The sequence below is a fragment of the Lactuca serriola genome, chromosome 6 (assembly GCF_051521515.1).
Source record: "Lactuca serriola cultivar US96UC23 chromosome 6, Lser_US96UC23_V15, whole genome shotgun sequence".
Lineage (NCBI taxonomy): Eukaryota > Viridiplantae > Streptophyta > Magnoliopsida > Asterales > Asteraceae > Lactuca > Lactuca serriola.
In genome coordinates, this window is record NC_136413.1 from 72,330,862 (window position 1) to 72,338,493 (window position 7,632).

At 34.5% G+C, this 7,632-nt stretch overlaps 1 non-coding gene across 1 annotated transcript; it reads right to left on the minus strand.

Annotated features, from left to right (window-relative positions):
• Nucleotides 1-5,579: 5,579 nt before the first annotated feature.
• On the minus strand, nucleotides 5,580-5,686 carry LOC145060850 (small nucleolar RNA R71). The gene has a single exon (XR_013687032.1). It is a non-coding gene; the product is annotated as a small nucleolar RNA R71 (small nucleolar RNA).
• Between the last annotated feature and the right edge of the window lie 1,946 nt (nucleotides 5,687-7,632).

Below are 7,632 nucleotides of genomic sequence, written 5' to 3' on the forward strand. Positions count from 1 at the left end.
AATGGTTTCTAACATCGAAACAAACATGAATTCTGAATTGGATCCGATAAGGAGATTACTAATTTGACTTCCAACAAATGTTCCTTATGCAATGTATGTGTCGCAAAGGGGATAAATGGGTGTTGGTTCGTCGAAAGAGACTGGTGATAAGTTTGGAGCTGTTGTGGGAAAGGTGATAAATACTCAAATCCAAACAACTATTTCGATGAAGCCTATAACTTCAACTTCTACAAAAAAAAAATATGAGAGCTTTGACAAAAGGTATCTCAATAAATGAAGGAGCACAAGGTACAAGTTCAATCCTGGACAAATCAAATCTGAATGTTGATCCAAAAGATAAAGGGAGATAAATCATAGTTGAACAATCAGAAGAAGAGAAGAAAAAGAAAAAAGCCTTAGAAATTGAAAAGCAAAGGCAGATCAATAGCATACTAAGGCAAAGAGAAAATGACCCACCTAGCTTGAACATGGGTGATCCAAACAAACAGTGGTGTTATGATAATAGAAGATATTGTTTCGATTGGAATGAATGATTACTTTCGAAAGGTGCCAAAGAAAAGCTTCGAAATTGAAAATTATGACTTTGATCAAGATAACTTTCTAATCAATCATATATTGTTCACTTCTTCTCAATTCAATATTGTAGAGAACTTCAATGATAAGGAAGTATTTAAAAGATTAAATATTCGATTTCACACAGTCTTAGCAAAAAATGAAGAAGACATATGCTCACCTATGAGTATAATCAAAGTTTTGAACATTACTCGTGACAGCATGTTCATAGGTATGCTACAAAATTTTCGTTATATTTTATTAAGGGAAAATAACGTTTTTTTTGAGTTCTCGGTAGCAGATTTTCCTTTGATGAACGAATGATCTGATCTTGGTTATGAAGATATTGAGTGTTATAGATGTGTCAAAGATAACAAAGATCAAAAGGATTTCATCATTGGTTTTGCTCATATCTAAGTATTTGTAGACAACTATTATGATTACTTGGCAATCACTGAGATTGTGCTTGCAACAACGATAAAAAAGCCTTTTAAATTTCCTTAATCCTTGTTAAAGGAAAAGATAAACATTTATGAATATGAAGATGGATAAATAATTCACAACCTCTTGGAATTGTGTTTCAAGGAAATAATAGAAATGGGCGAATGATGAAGTTCTTGTTTCAAGTGAGTGATCTTGAGAGATACACAAACTCTCACTATACAAATCTCCTTATTCGAATCAACAATTGCAAGAAGAACGACAATGAAGACAAAGATGAGACTCGAAAAAGCGTTTTGTGGTATATGGAGATTCAAAGAGAACTTCTATAGACTCTAAAGTTTTTTGCATAATTTTGGCTACTCTCACTAAGGGGGAGATTGTAGGGGTCCAAACCTATATAGCGCGGAGTTGAATTGGTCAGAGTCTGGAAGGAGGCAAAATCCAAATGATTTCGACTCTCTATCTATTTTACAAGGCATTGTTATTTCGAAGTGTGAATGTGTAGTCCTTGTAACATTTTTCGTGTTTGATGTTCCCTATAAATAGGGTAGGTGCATAGAGTATAGTAACTTTTTGAAACTTGGAGAACTCTCTTGTACTCTTTTCTCTTGTGTATTCATCCAGACTAATCGAGCCAAAAATACATTATTTACATCTTGTGTTTATATACATCTTTGAATGTTTTAATCATTTTTGTTCGTAATCAATTCTAACACACTTCAATATTTGATCATAATAACTCGATGATTCGTAATCAATATAATCCATCCATTATAAATCAACCATAGGAGAAGGTGAAATCAGATCTAAGTAGATTTACTCGTTAGTTCTTGAAGTTAATTTGTTTTCTTGCTTGCTTAATTATTTAGTTGATAGTATGTTCCTTTCATCTTGCAAAATTAGTAAAAAACCCCCAATCATAGTTTGAGTTTTAGTTTAATTAGAAGTAGTTATTTTATTTAATTGAATTTCATTCCCTATGTTCGACACCAGATTTACCTCAGCTATTGAGACATCCCCATTTTCACGGCTAGAAAAGACCGATTATGTTTATGCTTTATAAAAATCAAAGTATCTATTTAAATAAAAACGTTGCGGAACTTGTTCCCAGTAAAACATGATAAATACGTTATCAAAGAATATCCGAGGAAGAGTATTTTTATTCATTTTAAAACATTTGGGATGTCATCGTCAATACAGAAGCATAAGCATAAACAAAACTTACATTCACTATCACTAGTGATCTATATCTCCTTAATCTCTCAGTGTAATGTGACTTCATATCAACACCTTTGATATAAATGAACTGAGTGGGTCAGGTTGGGAAACCTGGTGAGTACATAGGGTTTTCAACCCACAATAATATAATTATTATGTTTAAACAATCAAACAATCAACCCAATTACCCATCTCCATTATCTTCTTTACTCTTAAGGATCTATCCTAAGAGTCATATATCATGCATTCATTTATTCCGAAGTCCCTTGCTTCCAGGGTTATAGGACTGGCACTAAATCCATAGCTGCCAATGCTCATTCGTAAAGCACTAATTCCATAGCTGTTATAGTTTATTTATCGGGTACTAAATCCATAGCAACCAATGTTTATCTAGTAGGTACTAAGTCCATAGCTACCAATTCCTAATAGGTACTAAGTTCATAGCAACCAGTGTTTATCTAGTAGGTACTAAGTCCATAGCTACCAATTCCTAACAGGTACTAAGTCCATAGCTACCAGTGTTTATCTAGTAGGTACTAAGTCCATAGCTACCAATTCCTAATAGGTACTAAGTCCATAGCTACCAGTGTTTTTCCAATAGGCACTAAGTCCATAGTTGCCAGTGTTATTTATTAGGCACTAAGTCTATAGTTGCTTATGTTTACTCACATCATCTTTTCTCTCTCATCATTCATCTACCCATGTTATCCCTAACATATTTGTATATATAAAATACGTATACAGTTTAAATCATTTAAAACATGTATAAAACGTTCATCCAGCATAGACAGCAAGTACTCAGATAATATGCACACATAGCACGTAATTTATATAAAATACTTCATATCTATGTGTAAGATGAAAGTAACTATGCACTCACTTGATTAGGTGGTGATTCCGAACTCAGACAGCGCTTCGTTATCTCAAAACAATTTTCCTCGACAAAACCTAATATCAATACCACTAGGGTTTAGTTTTTAACGTTAACCGCAACTAATTAATAGTCTAGCTATTATTACCATTATATAAGCGTTAAATAACATTCAATATAACTCATAATAATAGTCCAAATAATTATTTTAAGGTCCTTATAATGTTACTATAATTAAATAAAAGCTATATTAAATATAGTATAAGCGTAGCTCACTTACAGCGGGTTTTTATTAAAAACCAGGCTTCGCTGGAGCAGCGTTTCCGAGCCGAAAGCTTTTCTTCTCGGAGCCGTCGGGCGCTCCGGGGCTTTCTTCTCGTGCTAGGGAGGTTCCCTAGACTTGGGAGGGGTTTATGAAGGTTAGAGAGAGGTTAGAGAGAGAAAGAAAGGCTTATGGTGTGAAGAAATTATGAAGTGTTCATCTCTTATTTATAGGAATTTTATATTAAAGTAGTCTCCAAGCTTCGTCCGTATCTTTCGCGTATGAGCTCCTTTTTCTACGTTATTTATATCTACGTATTGGTATTTACGAGTACTACAACTTTCATTTAGACCCCGTCGGCTAATCCTCCTTCTATCTCAGATTTACAAAAACTGTATCGTATTTATCGCGAGAAGAGTAGTGACTAAGATTCGTCCATATCTTTTGCATACGAGCTCCGTTTCTGACGTTATTTATATCCATGCATTGTTATTTACGAGTACTACAACTTTCATTTAGACCTCGTTGGCTAATTCTCATTCTATTTCGGATTTACAAAACTGTATCGAATTCGCCGCGCTCGAAAAGTAGAGACTAAGCTTCATCCATAACTTTCACATACGAGCTCCGTTTTTGACGTTATTTATATCCACGTGTAGGTGAAAATAAAATCTACAACTTTCCTTTTTACTCCGTCGGCTAATTCTCGACTGATCTTAAATTTAACAGTAGAAGGTGACTACACTGTAAAATGTCCGCGTAAAATCATAACTTTTACATACGGACTCCATTTTTGTCCGTCTTTTTGTCCTTGAGTTCCTATTAATGAGATATTAAACTCTCATTTAGGTCGCCTAATCCAAAAATCGCTCGAACTAAAATTTGAGTTTCCGGTCATGCACCGCTTTGTCAAATCTTAGAAAAATCATAACTTCCTCATACGAAGTCAGATTTGGGCGTTCTTTTTATGGACAATCTCGGTTTAACATTTTATCCGACTTTTGTTTAGATCGCTAAGGCTAAAAGTCGCTCTATTGTAAATTCACTATTTACGCTTCCCGATGTCGTGCCGGTTCCGTCGCAAAACTTCGACGGGTCATAACTTCTTCGTTATAACTCGGATTTCGGTGTTCTTTATTTCTACGGAACCCTTGAGACATATTCTACAACTTGGTTAAGATTATTTATTTTAAATAATCTTTTGTCGAAAATTCGTTTTCGACCCCTATTATCTCTAAATTGACTAGCTCGGATCTACGGACGTTACAGCTATTCTATAATCTGACTAGGTACACTACCTATAAGTGCATAGTTAGTAAAAGATGGTTAGGTTATAAACTTAAGACTAATAGGTATATTTGCGCATTTCAATTTTTTTGGCGTCGTTGCCAGGGAACGACTTGTTTGATTTATAGTTTAAGTGCTTTTAGTTACTCGATCCTTTTTATGGGGCAACAACCGTAAAAAGTTAATTTTCTGAATTAGTTTAATTTTACTTTGCTTTCTAAGAATCAACCACGTTGTGGTTACCTTTATGACGTCGCGGTTACGTCTCAGTGAAAATTTTACTCTAGTCATTTTTATTTCTTTTACGCGTTTTTGTTTAATTTTCGTTTTCATTCCTGTGATTTACGATCTAAGGATCCGAAATTTCACTGATTCCACCATTTCAAGATCCAGAATCATCTTTTCACAAGAAAAAGAACAAGAAGGTCGACAAGTCAAGTAGCAGTTGTCAATCGGACAAGGGATTTGAAAGATTTGAAAGAACTATAAACGTAAATGGTATTAGTTACGAGGAAGGAACAGAGATTGATTCAGAAAATGACATAAACAGTGAGGTTGAAGAGATGTTGGATATCACAAGAAGAACCATGGGGATTACAAGAAGATGACACATGAAGATAATACACCAGGTCTTGTACCACCCGAGATACCATCTAAAAGAAGTGTTGAGCTTAAGGGGCACATTTTATCAATGCTCAAAGACATACCTTTCGCCGGGAAAGAGTATGTAGATGCATTCAAGCACATATATTAAGTAAAAGACATTGCAAACTACTTCAATTTTCCAAACGTGCCACACAAATTAGTGTTACTTAGGATGCTTCTAGTGACATTTACCGGTGAAGCTAAGGTTTGGTTGAAAGCACTCGCATCAGATCCATTACTACATGGGCAAATTTTCATGACGCTTTTTTTGAGCAATTCAATCCACTTTCGAATATCTCAAAGCCCAAGAATAATATTGCTAATTTTTAACAAAAGGTTGGAGAGTCCTTATATGAAGCGACAGAGAGATACAAAGGTTTGCTGAGGAGTTGTCCTGAACAAGATCTCAATTTCCAACAAGAAGTGTCCATTTTATATGTTGGGGTGAACGTCACAACAAGGCAATTTCTTGACTCTCAAGGACCAATGACAAAGAAGGAACCAACCACTATTAAAGATTTGATTGAAAAGTTCGCGAAGAATTCACGTGAGTATCATAACCCACAAGAGGATGTTACTAGAGATAAAGGAGATAGAGGGAACGAGAACATCGCTACGGTTTTGGCAAAATTAGATAATATGGATCGAAGGATGACAAAGATGGGTCAAGCTATCCATGCAATAAGAGTTGGGTGTTATTATTGTGGCGTCCCACATTTGACTAAGGATTCTGATCTAGATTAGAATGGTAACCGAAAAGAAAAAGTTTGTTACTCAAGTGGTGAATGATATGATGAAGATTGGAGAAATCCCAAAAGGAATGGTTGCCATATGATGAGTAAAAGAAGCATAAGGATGAAAAATTTAGACAACCTGGTAGAGGTTTTTACCAAAAAGAGAAACAACCACCTTAGAAGAAGATTGATTTTGAGTCGTACTTCATGGGTTTATTGAAGCCTTAGAAAAAAGGCACGATGCTATGATGAAGTATTGAATCGAGTTATGAATGTAGAATTAGAGTAATGAGAATTAAGAACACCAATAGTAAATAAGATCTTGTTTCAGCTTAATTATGCTTCACAATTACAAAGTGAGAATAGACAAGACAGATTTCCAAAACCCTTTTCTAACTCTAAGTAACATTTCCTATCTATAGGAAAATAGTAAAGCATACAAAAAAATTACAAAGGACTAAGCTTTATAGTTTCGACACAAAATGCCTTTGTAAAATAACATTACATTTCGACACCTTACAATATAATTTTGACCCTTACAATCTCCCCCATTGTAAGGAGTGTTGAAATCAGTTAATCAAAACTTGAGCAACTAAATGTAATGTTCTTCGAATCTCAGCATACCAATTCATCACCTTCTTTAGTTCTGCCTTATCTCCATCATTATTCTTCTTACAATTATTCATACGAACAATTAAGTTCGTATAATGTTCAATTGTATATCTTTCAATTTCGCTTGTTTGAAAAAAAAAACTTCGATGGCTTTCCCTTCTTATTCTTCCCAGGAAAACTATACCAAATGGCTTCAAACATATTTCACCATCTACATACTTCTTCATCTGAGCTTCACTCATTGCCTTGATTTTAGGAGCAACAATTTCCTTTTCCATTGTAGCAGCCAACTCAACGTCTGTGATAGCAAGACAATCATAGTAATTGACTATGAAAAGTTTATATGACCTAGACCCAATTTCAACACATCCTTGCTTGTGTTTTGGAGTTTAGAAGCATCCAAATCCTTGAGTATATATGCAACTTAAATTAAATCATTCAAATTCATCAAAGGAAAATCAGGAATGGAAAATTCGAAAGTTTCTTTGTTTTCCCTCACTACATGATATCGAAAATTCTGAAGCATATTTTCAAACATTTACCCTTTCGATATACCAAGTACTTGAACAATTTTCACCAGTGACGAAACCTCTTCTTGTTCCTTTCGCAAAACTGCATAAAATCTCAGCTTCATGTGAGAAAAATCATCGTTGTTCTCAAATCTGTTCACAACCGTGTGTTGAGTAGTGAGAAACATCATCTCATTGATAGGAAAATAAAGTTGATTCATATCTAAGTTCTCAATTACATAACTCTTACTTGGCTTTTTCTCGAATTCATACATTTCATTGTATGCAACTCTTGCTTCAATGTTTTCATAACTGTGCAATTTTATTGGATCACCTTTGTTTATTGTAGGTGGATCACTTGCATGAAGCAATAAAAACTCTGAATATGATGTTGCTTTTCCATTTCAGCTTCAATTTTAGCTTTTCTTTCTTCTTTCGGCTTTTCAAGAAGAATTGTTTTCCCTTTGTCTGAAGTTTTTGTTGTTTCCTTGGGTTTCG